The sequence below is a fragment of the Hypanus sabinus genome, chromosome 8 (genome assembly GCF_030144855.1).
Source record: "Hypanus sabinus isolate sHypSab1 chromosome 8, sHypSab1.hap1, whole genome shotgun sequence".
Taxonomy (NCBI): domain Eukaryota; kingdom Metazoa; phylum Chordata; class Chondrichthyes; order Myliobatiformes; family Dasyatidae; genus Hypanus; species Hypanus sabinus.
In genome coordinates, this window is record NC_082713.1 from 66,804,731 (window position 1) to 66,822,280 (window position 17,550).

Genomic DNA, 17,550 nt, shown 5'->3' on the forward strand with positions numbered 1-17,550 from the left:
TATAACAAATCCTTTCAAGGAATATGATTTTTAGATGATTAGCAAATTCATCATACCCAACAATCAATTTAGTTATTTAACTAAATAGTTAATACAAAGGATGGCTGAATTAAATTTGCAATCTATGTTTGGCTGGGAAAAAGGAATGTATTGTTTAATGAACACAAGAGCTTCTGCAGATGCTGGAAATTTTGAGCAGCATGCACAAAATGCAAGTCAGGCAACATCTAAAGAAGGGAGAGAACAGTCGACATTTTGGGGTGAGATCCTTCATGCGAACTGGAAAGGAAGGGGGCAAAAGCCAAAGTAAGAGGGTGGGGAGAGGTTCGGAAGCAGTACAAACTGGCAGGTGAAACCAGGTGAAGTGAACGGAGGATGGGGGGTGGGGAGGAGTGAAGTAAGAAGCTGGGATGAGTAGGTAGAAGAGATAAAGGGCTGAAAGGGGAATCTAACTGGAGAGGACAGTGGACCATGGAAGAAAGGGAAGGAGGAGGCAGTGATAAGCAGGTGAGGAGAAGAGAATTGATGAGAGGAGAACCAGAAAGTAGATTGGAAAAAGATGGAAGGGGCAAGAAATTGCCAGACATTAGAGAAATCAATGTTCATGCCATCATTAGAGGGAACCCAGATGGTATATGAGTTCCATTTACTTCAACCTGAGTGAATCCTCATCATGACAGTAGAGGAGGCAATTAACCAGAATGGAAATGGGAAGTAAAATTGAAATAGGTGACCACTGAGAGATCCTGCCTTTTGTGGTGGATGCACTGAAGGTGCTCAATGAAGCCGTCCTCCAATCTATGTTGGGTCTCACAGATGTAGAGGAGGCTGCACTGGGAGCACCAGATACAATAGATTACCCCAAAAGACTCGCAGGTGAAGTGTTGCCTCACCTGGAAGGACTGTCTGGGATGCTGAATGGAGGTGGGGGAGGAGGTATGGAGCAGGTGTAGCACTCATCTCGCTTGTAGGGGTAAGTGCCAAGAGGGAGATCAGTGGTTAGGAAGAGTGGACAAGGAAGTGGAAAACAGAGAATTGGGGTGAGGGAATGATGTACTTAGTGGTAGGATCCCATTGTAGATAACGGAGGTTTCAGTGAATGTGTCAGATACAGAGGCTCATTCGGCAGCAGTTAAAGTCAAGGGGTACCATAACTCTGTTACAGTGGCAGGAAGATGGATTGAGGGTAATGTGCAGGGAATGGAGGAAATGCAGGCAAGGGCAGCATCAATGGTGGTGGTAGGCAGAGGTCACAGGGTCGTTGGATGCTGTGCAGATTTGCACAGGCATTGTTCTACTCTCTCTTTCAAAGCATGCATGAAATGTGTTGAGCTCATCACAGACTGAAGCTTCACTGCCACGTTTGCTGTTAGATTTCACCTCATAGAAAGTTATGGCATGCAAACCCTGCCAACCTGTCATGCATCCAAATGTGTCCCTAGATTCAACGTGCCTGGACTGAAACATAGAACATTATAGTATAGTACAGGCCCATTGATCCACTATGTTGTGCCAATCTTTTAACCAACTCCAAGATCAACCTAACCCTTCCCTCCCACATAGCTCTCCATTTTCCTATCATTCATACGCATATCAAAGAGTCTTTTAAATGTCCCAACTGTATCTAGCTCCACCACCAGCCCTGGCAAAGTGTTCCACACACCCATCAATCACTGTGCAAAAAATTTACCTCTGACATTCCGCACCCCCCTCGCTGCCGTACTTTTCTTCTATCACCTTAAAATTATGCCTCCCCATATTTGTCATTTCCACACCAGGAAAAAAATTCTCTAGCTGTCTACTCAATCTATACCTCCTATCATATTGTATTCCTTTACTCCTTTATCAAGTAACTTCTTCTGCTCCTTTAAAATACAAGCTCTCCAATTCAGGCAGCATCCTGGTAAATTTCTTCTGCACCCTCTCTAAAGCTTCCATATCCTTCTGAGAATGAGGTGACCAGAACTGAACCCAATACTCCAAGTGTGGCCTGACCAGGGTTTTATAGAGCTGCAACATTACCTTGCAGTTCTTGAATTCAATCCCTGGCCTATGAAGGACATACGCTTTCTTAACAACCCTATCAACTTGTGTGGCAATTTTGAGAGATTTATGAAGATGGATCCCAATATCCCTCTCTTCCTCCACACTGCTAAGAATCCTGCTGTTAACCCTGTATTGGTCCTTCAAATTCAACCTTCTAAAGTGAAACACTTCACACTTTTCCCATCAAGGTGGCATCAGCATACAATGCTCCCTCAGTCAACATCTTCTAGATAGCCCATGAAAATGTCTATTTTACTTGTTTTACATTGATTTTTCTGCTTAACTGTGTTTCTGGAGCTGTTAGAACCTGTCATTTACAGTTTGGAGATCTTTTGAGGGATTCAGAAGTTCACTGTATTCAAGAAGATTCCGGGGAAGCAAGCATGTACTTGGACAGCCTCGAGGCGAAGAAACTTCAAGAGGGACATGAACTGATGTCCAACTTAATTTTACTGATTAAGGTGTTGGCCAGAAAGAATGACAATCTTCAAATCAGTGAATTCAAATGAATCAAGGACAGTGGAAGCAGTCTTTGTTCTTGCCGTGTGCTTGGGGGATGGAGACTGCCATTTTGTGAAGACACTCTATTCTCCATTTTGTGAGCTTGACATGCTGGACTTGATGAGTGTTTTAAAGAAGGCACAAAGACTCTTCAGGTGATCTGCTGGACAGGAGGTCACTTCCAAAAAAGGAGTTATTTATGAGGTGTTCTTTGGTTGGCTATAACACGCAGGATTGTGAACGCTTCAGGCGATTTGAGCTCATTGCTGACTGAGAACAAAGAGCCATGAGTCAGCAACTGTCCCTTGATGGGAAGAGGACAATAGATGGATGCTGCTTTGGACCAGAACCAATGACCAGGTGTTAAAGGCCAGACACATGACCTGTGGCCAATGACACGGGAATGCGACATTTGAATTGATAAGAAATGGATATAAAAATGGATGCTTTGTGGGTGCTGGTGGCAGTAACTTCAAAGAATAACCATTGAAGATACAAGCGAGAAGAACCCTGCATGAAGCACGTGAAGAGTGAATCGGGACCACGAGGAACAAGGAACGCCAGGCCAGCGTAAATTCTTCCGCCCGGGTAATACCTTTGCTATTCTTTGACTATCCAGGAGAGTCAGGGATACTTAGCAGGTGTGCGCACAAGGTATTTAGTGTATAAATTCACGTACTTGTTAGTTTGAACAATAAAGGTAATTGTCAGTAAATACAGATCTCTCTGTGCTTCACTGAGAATCATTGGAAGAGGTAGAAGCGGTAGCTCTCTCTCTCTTTTCTCCAACAATGGCATCCACTAATCGCCAATTAATGTGTCGAGGAAGATTGAAACATCAAGTGAATGCTGAAAGCAAATGAGAGTACAGCACCAGCTGCCTTCCTTTTGACCACTATCAGGAAGGAATTTGTGAGCAGCCTATCACCATGTGGCTAGCTGTGGCAGGTAAGTAGGCTTCTGCAATCATATGGTGTCTCACCCTTCATTGATGAAGGAAGATGTTGCCGTAATTCTACATTTTGGATTGGACTATTGCATTTAGGGAATCAGGACTTTCTCAGACTTATGGTTTTCATATTCTGTATTTTTCTTTCCATTTTGTTGTGCAAGGGGAGGGGGCTTGGGTTCAAAATTCTTGTTTCATTCTGTGCAGGGAAAAGGGGTTTGGGGGTTGATGTGCGGGATGCCATTTTTGTCAGGGAGATAGGTTTGATGTTTCTCTCTGAATCACTTTCAAGTTCTTTCTTTGTTTCGTGGCTATCTGGAGAAGACAAATCTCAGGGATGTATATGGATACATACTTTGATAAGAAAAGAACCTCTAAACCTTTGAATTCTATCTCCTACCACTCATCCCAGCTCTGCATCCTGTCAATGGCCCATTGTAACCCTTGACAACCTTCTACACTATCCACAACACCAAAAGTACACACCATTCCACACAGGTCATGGCTGTAGCTTATTTATTCAGATCCCTGAATATGCTCCAGTCCACTGACTCAATGCCCCCCCCCCCCCTTGACCATAGTTCCTCAGTCTCTGCTTACAATATATGCTGGTAGAAGTACAGCTTAGTGATTGGGCTTAACAAGGCACAGGCGCAGGATGGCACAGTAAGCATACTCAATGAGGGTGTAACAGAGATCAACTGGGTTGATTCCTCTAATTCCGCAGGTGACCTGGTGCTCATAGTTTGCCAGAGACTTCTTCAAGCTGGCCCAGCCACCATCCCCTGCAACGGTCAGCAGGGTGTTAGGGTGCTGATAAATATCTGAAAGCTATAAAATTACAGGTTAATGAGGAAAGAGTAGCAAACCGCATTTATCTGTTTGTTTGTTATTTATTTAGAGCTAAAGCTCCTCTGGCCCAATGAACCGCTCTGCCCAGCAGCCCACATAACTAACCCAAGCCTAGTCACAGGACAATTTACAGTGACCAATTAACCTACTAACTGATACGCCTTTGGAATGTGAGAGGAAACCAGAGCACCTCGAGGAAACCCATGTGTTGATGGGGAGGACGTACTGGAATTGAACTTTGAACCCTGACACCCCGAGCTGTAATAGGGCCCTGTTAATCACTTTGTTATTGTGGTGTAGATGGATGAACTAGATTGCTCTGTCAAAGTGCAGCAAGTCTAAACTCTTGTGCCCATCAAATCCTATAAGTAAAATCTTCACAGACACTGATGAACAATGTTGACTTACAAGCTCTAGAATTTTCCACATTCTGTATACTTACTCCTTGGCCACAAGTGAAGCAAATAGATTAAGGTACTTATTTTATTTCTTCCTACGGAAACTCTCACTGACTGCAATGCACACCAGAGAGAGATAGTATATTGGGTTAATCTCCCTAGCTAATTCAGTGGCTACCTTCTGAAAAGACCTTGGAGGGAGGAACAACTTTACTTACCAAGAAGTATTCATTTTCTCTGTGTGGAGTATTTGATTGCTGCTCAGCACCAATCTGTGAATATAAAGCTGACAGCTATGATTCAGAACCTAAACAACAAGGAGAACAAAATAATATCCATGCCATTTGGCAGAAAGGCTCATTGTTAAAATCATGAAGTTAAGGGGAGGGGAGGGTCCGTATTGGCTCCTACTGTGATGTGCTATCTTCAATCTTTCCATTAGCTTTTCAGACAATCTAAAGCTCCAATGCGTGAAATGTGAGAAAGCACATTATAATATGGAAATTGATTTAAATTATCTCCCTGGTGAATTTCTAATCTTCCCATTCACAGTACATGCTGCTGATATAAAATAGGCAATAAAGACTAATTTTATTTGTTGGGGTTTTCATTACTGAAAACCAAATGCTTAAACTGTCCATTCTATTCAGTGTTTCACTCTAATTGACTTTTTTTTTCGAAGAGGGCCTGTTCTGTTTGCAACAGCACTGGTTTTTGTCCATCCAGATGTTGACATTGCCTTGAAATATCTGAAAACAGCCAGTCTTACCAGGGAGGTGGTGGATTGAGTAAGTTCATCTACTGCTTCAGAAAACAGTTCTCCTGCATCCAAGACAGAAATAACTGTGCTTTTAATGCCCACTCCAGAGACCTGAGGACATAATCGAGACTAATATTTCTTTACAGTGCAAGTAAGTAGTCCAATGTTAAAGGAGCTATCCTTTGCATCAGATTTTGAACTGAGACTCTGTTTGCACCCCCGTGTGTACTAAAAGATCTAAGGGCATCACTTGAAGAAGAGCAGGAGAAACTCCCTGGTGTGATGCCCGTCACTTACCCCTCAAACAACTAAGATGATTTGCTCATTTACTTTATTGCTCTTTGTGGGATCTTGTGTGAAACCAGCCTGTTATGCTTTCTACATTACACCCGTGATACACTTCAAAAGAATGTTATTTGCTATAAAGTACATTGGGACATTATGAGGTCATGACAGATGCTATAGAAGCCGTTCAGTTTTAATGGCTGCGACTGACTTGCAGTACTGAACATTCAAGTCTTGCCTGCTTCCAAGGGATGTAGACAATATCTATCATTCTAAAGTACACAGATTCATCAAGCAGATGTCTGATACATTACAGGCCAGACCAGGCTCTGTCATCATTTCTCCATGTAAAACCAGTACCAGAATGAGAGGCAAACTGTAATTCTTCCTCATGGTAGGATTATCCAAGTCTTGGGCATAATTGATGGCTCTCAGACACAATTCCAAAGCAAACATTAAATGCAAGAGTTACTACTCTGTCAATGTCAAGTGGTCAGTGGCCAGTGGCATAAGATTGTGTTGGTAAATGCACATATCCCTTGCAGTAGTAATGATTCCATTGTTTTACTTCAGCATTCTGGATCATGTCATCTGAAGGAGAATAAAGATGTGCTCCAGGAAATTGAGGACGCTTCCTTCATTTATTACAGCTGCTCAAAAGCAAGAACACCAAATTAAAGCAAATATAGTTAACCTACAGAAACGATCAGAAACTTGTCAAATGGATTGTTGTAACAACATCATAGAATGGACTCTTTTTGGCACTTGTGTGTCAAAATGACAACCACACAACAAGCACAGATCAACATTACACTTTAAAATTAGTATCTGTTCTGAAAAGTGTTTTGGTGAATTGCTGAGAAGTTTAATTCATTTGACACTCTTTTGTTTGCCTTTCATTTGTTTCCTTTACTCTTTCCCTTTGGTTCATGCTTTCATGCCTTCTCCTACTTTAAATATTTGTGAGTTGTGGCCTACCCTTCCTTCATCCTGTAAAGTGAATATAGAGTAACAGACAGGAAAGGACAATGCCCCACCACCCCTACCTTAGTCTATACAGCCTTTAAGACAGTAATTATCACAATATATACACCTCACCCAAAACCTTGTGATTTCTTGAGAAAGGCAAAACCTCTGGACAATGTGTGGAGATGGCTGGACCTTCTTTCCCAGTTGCATGATCAAACTTAATCCAAAAGATTCTGGTATATGCAATTAGAGATATACAAAATACAATGCATAGTATTAAAAATAAATGGATGATCTGCATTAAGAAAATAACCTGGCTTTTTGCACTTATCTGAATGATCTCAGGCATAATCATGATGTCTTTTTGCATTCCTGAATCAGAAATAGATTAAATTACCATGATTGCTTTTCGTGATCCTTATTGAGCAAAATGTTAGCATTCGTTCAGAGTTGCAGGCACTTCATTACCTTGTATGTATTACATGTAACTGAGCCATGGATGATGTCAAGTTTGGTCTCAACTGCAAAATATTACATACTTAAATTACTTCTCACATAATGAACAGGGTACAGTATAGAGGTATTTTGGTATGGTCTTTTAGAAGAGTGCAGAGTCATAGCAGAAAGGAGTGTAGTTCATATAGGAATCAACAATATGAGGAAGAACCAGCCTTCAAACTAATTCAGAATAAGAACAGAAAATATTTGAATCACTAAAAACATCAGGCAGTACATGTAGAAAGATAATCAAAATGAGCAAGTGGGCTGAAAAACCTTTGACAGACTTGTGAGAGAGAGAGAGAGAGAGAGAGAGAGAGAGAGAGAGAGAGAGGGGGGGGGAGAGGGAGAAATAACACATGAGGTTGAAGTCACAGAAAAATTAGGGAAAGAATAGATAATACAAAAGAAATACCCCTGAAGTGATGCATTGGGATGAGTTGCAGAGGACATCTGATTGATGGGTTAATGGAGGGGAGCAGGGGGAGGGATTACCCAGTAGTGAAATGCAGGGTTCTAAGCTGTGTCCAGCAGATCATGTTGTGGCAAGTGAGAAATTTAGAGGGCTACCAAGTGGCCCAACAGAAGATGAGCTGTTCCCTGTGTTGTTATAATGATGTCCACCCCACATTGGACATCATTATTACAATGCAGGGAGCAACCGACAGATTGGTTAGAGGGAGGGGGTAAGATAATTAAAGTGGCAGACAACAGAAACCTTTTGTGAAAAAGAAAATAGAAGTAATGATTCAGGTCAAAAGCCTTTGCAGAACTGAAAGAGAGGGAAGACAAATTGGATGCATAGTAAATACAGGGTGTGGCAAGGGGTGTATAGGAAAAAAGGGGATTTCTCTGATAGAGTTAGCTCAAGGTCACTCCTGTAGAATGAACACAGATGCTCGACAAAGCTGTCACCCTCTATTTTCACCACATACCGAAGATTACACTGATGACAGAATGCAGTAAATTAGAGTGGAAGTAATGTGTATGAATCCCTGCTTCATTTGGAAGTACGTGGATGGTGGGAACTGAAGGAGTAAAAAGACAGGTGTAACCTGTCCTGTAATTGCATGGAAAGTGCCATAAGATGGCAACAGAAAAGTGGACTAGGGAGTCATAGAAGGTGAGAAAGAGACAGCGCAATTTTGTTGAAGCTGGTAGAATGGTGAAGAGTACTCAGTCGCCATGGTACAAAGTGAAACCAAGGGAACATTCTCAGTGTTCTGGCTGGGAGGAAAGGGGTAAATAAAGAGGTACAGAAAGCAGATTAGTTGTGATCAAGGGATCTGTCAACTATAGCAAACAAAAAGCCATATTTCAGGAAGGAAGATGTGCCAGATACATGTTAAAAACATGAGTCATCTTTCAGTCGAAGTATTCAGCACCACTGAAACTGAGCGGCATAGTCAAGAATCGAAGTTCAACTTTATTCTCAATGTACGTGCATTTATGTATATTAGGAATTTGCTGTGATGTGTTGGCTCAACATACCACAAAAAACAACATTCAACAATTATAAAGAATTAAGAATTATACAAACATACATTTAGAGGTTAAAGTATTGATGTAGAATAAAATATGCATAAATATATAAATATCAGTATACATTTACAATATAAACAGCATTGTAAAAAGTGGTTTAAAGTGTTTATAGTTCAGTGCAGTGATTGAGGTAATAAATAGAGGGACTGGGGTGCGTATAACTAGAATGGTTGATCAGATTAATTACCTGGGGGAAGAAACTTTTAAGATGGTGTGATTTTTGTTTAAATAGCCCTGTATTGTTTTCCAGAAGGGAATTTTTGTATAAGGCAGTTTGCTGGTTAGGTAGTGTCCATAATGATTTTTCCTGCCCACATCTTTGTCTTAGACACATACAAATCCTGCAGTAATGGTAATGACCTTTTCTACTGACCTTACAATTTGTTGTAGTTTTCATATAATGTGAGAAGATGCTGCACCAAACCAGACAGTAATGGCTGATGTGAGGACGCTCCTGATGGTAGTGTAGATTTGTAACAGTATGTCTGGGGAAAATGGAATTTTATAAATTGCCACAAGAAATATATCCTCTATTAGTAAAGGAGATACGGTTCTTACACATGAAGTTCTGTAAAATAATGATACTCAATATTGAAACAGTGCCAACTCTAGAACTGTTGATGATGAGTGGGTGGACTTGAGACACATTTCTCCTGAAGTCAATATGCATCTCTGCAGTTTTGAGGGCATTCAAATTCAAGTTGTTGTGATTGCACCAGGACACCAGCCATTGCTTCCAGATGGTACTTGGATTTGATGTTGCTGGTGATTAGTCTAATTACGGTGTCGTCCGCAAACTTTATCAGTTTAATAAATGGATCACTGGAGATGCAATCATTGGTGTATACCAAAAATAGGAGAGCAGAAAGAGCATATCCAGTGGTGCGCCAGTGCTGACTGGGCAAGCAATGGGATGTGTCAGGCATTATCATTGATCAAACTGTTTGATTTGTTTGAAGTTCTTCCAACTGATCTGCCCCGTGTATTTTCTTGTGCTGAATCAAGCCCTATTAGATATACTGCACTGGACTCTGAGTTGCTCTTCAATCATGAAATCTCATCCTTGACCATATCTCAAAGATGAAGGAGTGGAATAGCTTGAAGTAAATTGAAGGAGGGATAAAATTGGTTCATTTTTGTTGGATGCCTCTTCTATCTAGAGAAGGCTATTTATCAAATGAATAATTGTATCCACAATCTTTGGAAATCAACCAGACAGCCATTACTCATACCATTACTTATCTATCGCTCAGTGAATATTTGAAAATTATACAAATAACACTTGGGAATTGTACTTCTGAATGATGTAACTGTCTGTTTCCTGGCATATGATCCTACTCTCCATCTCCAGCAAGTACTTGCATTGTTGCCAAGATAGCTGAAAAACAATTGTGTAGTACTGCCAACTTGGGCTAATGTAGCCATTAAGACACTTATAAATCAAAAACCTAAACTTAACTTTCAGTGGTTAAATTGCTTGATCTCTAACTTTTCAAAAGGATAATTTTTTCCCATTTCTTTTTACTCTGCTTTGAAAAAGAAAAAAAAAATGATAAGAGTACAGTAGTCATTTGTCAAGCTCATGGTTACTTGAGGAGTGCAGATGGTGACAATTGGCAACTGCATGTTGGCATCTGAAAAATAGCCCCAAGGTGTATATGAATGGTAAATTCTGGGTGGAATAAATGGAAAGGGGACTTGAATTTGTCCTGCTTGCATGCTGTGTGACTCTGAAAAACAAATTCCCCCCCACCCCGTCTGAATCTTATATACACGACTTGAAGAGTTCCAGATGGCTGCTGTTTGCTAGTAAATATTTGTCTAGAAGCCATCACTTCCATCCTGAATTATAAAAGTAAGATTAATGTCTGCAATTCGGGTAATCGCTTTTCCTCTCTTCTGTTCTGTGTCAGCTTTCAGTCATTTTTCCTTTGTCTAATTCACATACAGTACGTTATATTGGGCTCTTTCCCTCCTAAGACATTTGCAATATATTAACCTGTCCAACATTTTTCCTTGTTTCCTCTTTGTCTTCCTTCAAAACAAAAAGTCATGACTATAGAGATGAACAATATATTTTCTTTTAGCTTTCTAGAGAGAGACCTGTATTGAATTGAATTGACTTTATTTCTTACATCCTTCACATACATGAGTAAAATTCTTTAGATTACATCTCCATCTGAATGTACAATGTGCAAATTATAGTCATTTGTAATAAGAAGTAAAATATTAATTAGAACAATCAAAATAACTTAGAAATACAACCGTAGCAGCGTGAATTAAGTGGTTTTATGACCTGGTGGGAGAAGCTGTCACGGAACCTGTTGGTCCTGGCTTTTATGCTGTGGTACTGTTTCCTGGATGGTAGCAGCTGGGACAGTTTGTGGTTGGGGTGACTCGGTTCTCAATGACCCTTCAGGCCCTTTTACACACCTGTCGCTGTAAATGTCCTGAATATTTGTAAGTTCAAATCCACAGATGTGCTGGGCTGTCCACACCACTCACTGCAGAGCCCTGTGATTGAGGGAAGTATAATTCCTATACCAGGCAGTGATACAGCCAGTCAGGATGTTCTCAATTGTGCCCCTGTTGAAAGCCCTTGGGATTTGAGGATTCACGTGGAACTTCTTCAACCATCTGAGGTGAAGGAGGCACTGTTGTCCTTTTATCACCACATAACCAGTATGTACAAACCAAGTAAGGTCCTCAGTGATGTGTAAACTAAGTAACTTGAAGCTGTTCACCCTCTCAAATGCTTATTCTTTGATGTCAATAGGGATGAGCCTGTCTCCATTCCTCCTGTAGTCCACCAGCTCCTTTGTTTTTGTGACATTGAGGAGGAAGTTGTTTTCTTGACACCATTGTGTCAGGGTGATGACTTCTTCTCTGTAGACTGCCTTGTTATTATTCGAGATAAGGCCAATCAATGTAGTATCATCTGCAAATTTAATTAGCGGATTGGAGCTGTGAGTGGAGACGTAGTCATGGGTATACTGATAAGGGGCTTAGACCCAGTAGATTTCTACTCTGTTTTGTGTGATAAAGATTTCTTGCTATCAAGGATAAACAATTGAACTTTAATTTGAAGATTATCACCCTTTTTTCTGGCATCTCCATAGCAGAACTTGATTCCTTCTATCTATTTACATAATTAAACTGAGGAATGTAGTGTGATTAAATAATATTTAATCTCTACACTCCAGGGAGAATTTTTTTCCCTTAAATGTTTACCTTTTTTCACTGATCATCTTTTTTCTACCCTTTCAATGAATGTTTAACAAAGCAAACTGTGAAGCCCAATGAAAGTGATCCAACCAAGGCTAAATCGGTAAAGGTTATACAACAGCAAAGGACTCAAATTTGTCATCAAAAGCACTATGTCTTCAGGATTGAAGATATTTCATAATTTGTCAAAGGAAAAAGCTGACGTTGATAAGGAAAGTGAAAAATGTGTCCTATAAAAGCTTCTATAGAAAAGTAAAAACAAAGACATCAAGAAAAATTCTTGTGGAGCCCTTATTCACTGAGGCAAGCAAAAAGAAATGTCTTCCCAGAATGTCTTCCCAAAAAACAACACATAACACCTTCCAGAAACACTAAGGAGCCAGAGAGATAGAGTCAATTTGTTTATTACAGTATAGATTGGGCCACTCAGCCTATTGGTGTATATTGTTTCTAGCAGAGCAATGTCACCAGTCAACTTCACTCCTTATGTCATGCAACACTGTAATGCAGAAACCAAAAGAAACTCAAACAGCCTCAGGGATGATATGCAAATACCACATTTCCTGAGGATATGAAGTTGGGTTGTAGTGGGACTGTGAAGAGAATGCACTAAAGCTTCAGGTGATTTAAGAAGATTAAGTGAGAGGACAAGACCATAGATGAGAATAAGTGAAGAAATTTTTCAGTTTATCCACATTGACAATGAAAGAGAGAAAGAGGAACTTACAAAATACAAAATGCCAAAGGCAAACTTGCAGCAGGTTTATGGACAAGACTGATTTTCACCATAAACATGGGAACACGTTCCTCCAAGTTACACCAGGATGAGTTACATTCAAAATCTTCTACAGTTAGAGTGAATAATACGTAAAGTTATGATCAGCTTACAAGATAACAGAGAGCAGGAGTAATTGCCAATATAGATGGGGATATCTCATTAAGTGTTCATTGGAGTGAGATGCTTTTAAGAAACAGAGTTCTAGCTTGTTCTGTTCTGTGAACATTGATTAATTTTAGCCCAATTGAGGGGCTCGGGCCAACCAAGAAGGTTGGTAGTGATGATAGTTGCCATGGCTGGGGTGTCCAGTTTAAGGAAGAACTACCTACATACAATGGGGGCCTCAGTAATATAGCAGTTAACAAAGTTATTAGAGTACCAGCAATCACCGATCAGTTTCAATCCTCGTGACTGCCTGTGAGGAGTCTGTAGGTTCTCCCAGTGACCACATAGGTTTTCTCCAGGTGTGCTGGTTTCCTCCCACGTTCCAAAGATGTAAAATAAAAATAAACTTATTTTCAGCTTAATGGTCCTTGTGAGACCACACATAAAATAGTGCGTACAAGTCACGGCCCCTTGCCAAAGAAGTATATACTGATGTCAGTGGTGTTCTCCATATTGATTCCTGGATTGGGAATGAAATGGGTTAAATTACTTAAGAATGTATTTTATCCAATTTAGTAGAATGAGAGGTGATTTCATCGAAACATACAAAATGCTTATTGTGATTGGTAGTGATGATATTGGGATAGCTGGGGTGTCCAGAGCCAGAGATAACAATTCAGATTAAAGGAAAGAGTTCAGAAGAAATTTCTTCACCCAGGTGATAGTAAATTTTTAGAATTTTTTATCCAAACATGTGGAAGCTCAGTTGCTCAACATATTTCGGTTAACGATCAATGATTTTTTTTATATTAAGAGAATCAAATGTAAGACATGGGTAGAGCACATTGGCACAGTAAAATATCTTCCATGAACTTACTAAATCTTTGAGGAAGAATGAAGTGTTGAATTGTCTTCACCCACTTTTATTTCTTATGTCCTTAATGAAGGTGGTGTTCATGCACTTTTTGACTTTGTGCCTTAGATCAATAAAAACAATAAAACACAGTGAAAGCATGGAGTTAGCAAATGCTGTTTGATTCTCACATCATACAGCAATAAAGATACTGAATTTTTTTTCCCTCCCACAAACACAAAACTTCAGAGAAACCATACACAAAATGCTGGAGGAAATCAGCAGGTCAGACAGCATCTATGGAAATGAATGAGCAGTCAATATTTTGGGCCAAGACACTTCATTAGGATTGAAAATGAAGGGAGAACACATCAGAATAAAGAAGGTGGGGGGAGGGGAAGGTGGAAGGTGATAGATGAAGCTGGGAGGATGGAAGAAGGGCTGGAGAAGGAGGAATCTGAGAGGAGAGGAGGGTGGACCGCAGGAGAAAGGGAAGAAGGAGTAGCACCAGCAGGGGTGTGACAGATAAATGAGGAGAAGAGGGAAGAGGCCAGAGTGGGGAATAGAAGAAGAAGGAAGGGGGAAGGGAAAAGGGAAAAAATACCTGAAGGAGAAATTGGTGTTCATGTCATCACATTGAAGGTTATCTAGATGGAATATGAGGTGTTGCTCCTCCACCCCGAGGGTGGCCTTATTGTAGCAAAAGAGGAGGCTAAGGACTGACATCTTGGAACAGAAATGGGGATAGGAATTAAAATGGTTGACCACCAGGAAATCCTGCTTTTGACAAATGAAGCGGTGGAGACCACATCAGGAGAACCAGATCCAAAGGATGACCCCAGCAGACTCACAGGTGAAGTGTTGCTTTAACTGGACAGACTGCTTGGGGACTTGAATGGAGGTGAGGGAAGAGCTGAATGGGCAGGTTGGCGTTTTTGTTGCTTGCAGGGATATGTACCAAGAGGGAAATTAATAGGCAAGGACAAATGGACAAGGTAATTATGGAGAGAGCAATCCCAAAGAAGACTTGGAATTCAGTGGCAAAGTTAATAAAATCCAATTTAACCACTTTAACTAGGACAGTGGCAAAGTTAATAAAATCCAACTTAACCACTTTAACTAGGACAGTGGCAAAGTTAATAAAATCCAATTTAACCACTTTAACTAGGACAGTGGCAAAGTTAATAAAATCCAACTTAACCACTTTAACTAGGACAGCATGGAAGTTCAAGTAAACATAAAGTAGGCATGAGAAATTTTAGAATTGTGGTTCTCTTCCAATAACTCCGTAAATAAACATATCAAAATAGACACTGTCTACAAACCTCTAAGAGCCAATAGAATTCAAAGGTCAGCTGAAGGGGTAGCCAATCAGGACTGATGAAGGAGAAGTGGGGGGGGGGGGGTTGCTATATAAATGCAAGAGTCCCAGAGAGTAACATTAACAACTGAGCATATCACCTCAAATGGTAATGAAATGTCTGCAAGCTAATTGCCAAATTCGGCAAACACTACAACATTGAACAGGAGTATCTGTACATTAAGTGACTCTGACGAGAAATGATAAATTAGTGGTAGTGGGGAGTAACAATATGTAACTACAGTAAGCTACAATCATGAAGTATTTAATACTACACAAATAAATAGCAGATATTGAAGTGAGATCTGCATGTACTGAGAGATCATAGTAAAAGGCATCTGCCTGCCTTCTAAAAGAAGTGTATAAGTGAACAGTTGTGACAGTAGCATTGTTTAGTGCAAGAGAGAAAATTAGTATATCATTTCTCACTGCTAACCGATATGGTTTCACTTGAATAATGAAATCTGTCAAAAGCACTGGCTTCCAGGCAATTTCCACATCAGTGACTGTAGCAACTACTGCACATATTTTTTCAAACAACAGCAGAGGTGTTCCAGCCACAAACATTTCCCCTCCATCAATGGACTGTAACATCATATAAATGTGTTAACAAAATATCTCAACCCTCCCTTGTCCAATACCAGCATGTTTGATTTTAGTTTAAGATGATAAATATTTTAATATACAAGTTAAGAATAAATATGTTACATTAGAATAATGGAGGCTTTCTATGTGGTTTCCTGGGAAGACATGCAAGAATCCAGAAACGGAAACATCCAGCTGGGCTACAGTGATCTATTTATTTATTTAGAGATGCAACGTGGAAAATTGGCCCATTCAACAGAAGCTTTGAGATTAATCCTGTAGATTATAATAGAAGGGTTACCAAAAGTAATTCATTTATAAGAATTCATTTATATGAAATATAAAATATGCTTATATTTATGAAGCATAATGTTAATACAAATAATTCAAGGGTCATGCCATTCCTAACATTGCCAATATAATTCATTCCTAAAATAAATTTTAAGTAATTGTGAAACACTGTACTTTTGGAAATTGAATCTACAGACAGTGCCACGTTATTAGTTCAGGAGGTACTTTCGGAACAGGAATTCTTGTCAGAATCAGAATCAGGTTTATTATCACTGGCGTGTGTCGTGAAATTTGTTAACTTAGCAGCAGCAGTTCAATGCAACACATACAATAGAAGATAAATAAATAAATAAATTGCAGTATATGTATATTGGAGATTAAAAATCGTGCTAAAACAGAAATATATATCTATATATATATAGATATATATTGAAAAAGTAAGGTAGTGTTCACGGGTTCAATGTCCATTTAGGAATTGGATGTCATACAGGAAGAAGCTGTTCCTGAATCACTGAGTGTGTGCCTTCAGGATTCTGTACCTCCTACCCAATGAAAAAAGGGCATGCCCTGGGTGCTGGGAGTCCTTAATAATGGAAGCTGCCTTTCTGAGACACTGCTCCTTGAAGGTGTCCTGGGTACCTTGTAGGCTCACACCCAAGATGGAGCCGATGAAATTTATGACCCTCTGCAGCTTCAATCAGTCCTGTGCAGTAGCATCCCCACCCCCATACCAGCCAGTAATCCAGCCTGCCAGAATGCTCTCCACTGTACATCTATAGTCATTTTTGAGTGTTATTGTTGATGTACCAAACCTTTTCAAACTCCTTATGAGGTATAGTCACTGTCTTGCCTTCTCTATAGCTGCAGCAATATGTTATGACCAGGTTAGGTCCTCAGAAATCTTAACACCCAAGAACTTAAAAATTGCTCACTTTCTCCACTTCTGATCCCTCTATGGGGACTGGTATGTGTTCCTTCATCTTATCCCTCCTGAAGTCCACAATCAGCTCTTTTATCTTTCTGATGCTGAGTGCCAGGTTGCTGCTGCGACACTCCATTAGTTGGCACACCTCACTCCTGTACGCCCTCTCATCTCCATCTGAGATTCTACCAGCAATGGTTGTATCATCAGCAAATTTATAGATGGTATTTTAGCTATGCCTAGCCACACAGTCATGGGAAAAGAGAGAGTAGAGCAGTGGGCTAAGTGCATGCTCATGGTCTTCTGCTGCTATAGCCCAACCACTTCAAGATTTGATGTGTTCAGAGATGCTCTTCTACACACCACTGTTGTAATACTTAGTTATCTGAGTTACTGTCATGTTCTTGTCACTAGCACCAGCCTGGTCATCCTCCTCTGATGTTTCTCATTAACTAGGCATTTTTGCCCACAGAACTTCTGCTTGCTGAATGTTTTCTGTTTTTTGCACCATTCCCTATAAACTCTACTAAATGGTGAGCATGAAAATTTCAGGCGGTAAGCAGTTTCTGAGGAACTCAACCCTCCCCATCTGGCACCAACAATTATTTCATGGTCAAAATCACTCAGATCA

General features: G+C 40.2%; 1 long non-coding RNA gene across 1 annotated transcript in view; it reads right to left on the reverse strand.

The window, feature by feature from the left end:
* The window catches only part of LOC132398209 (uncharacterized), a 56,807-nt gene that overhangs the window by 14,304 nt on the left and 24,953 nt on the right, over positions 1–17,550 (reverse strand). The window contains exons 4-7 of the long non-coding RNA XR_009513579.1: positions 13,786–13,885; positions 9,174–9,285; positions 7,229–7,281; positions 4,965–7,132 (exon numbers count right to left, since the gene is read on the reverse strand). This is a non-coding gene — a long non-coding RNA (uncharacterized LOC132398209). The remainder of the gene's footprint in view (positions 1–4,964; positions 7,133–7,228; positions 7,282–9,173; positions 9,286–13,785; positions 13,886–17,550) is intronic.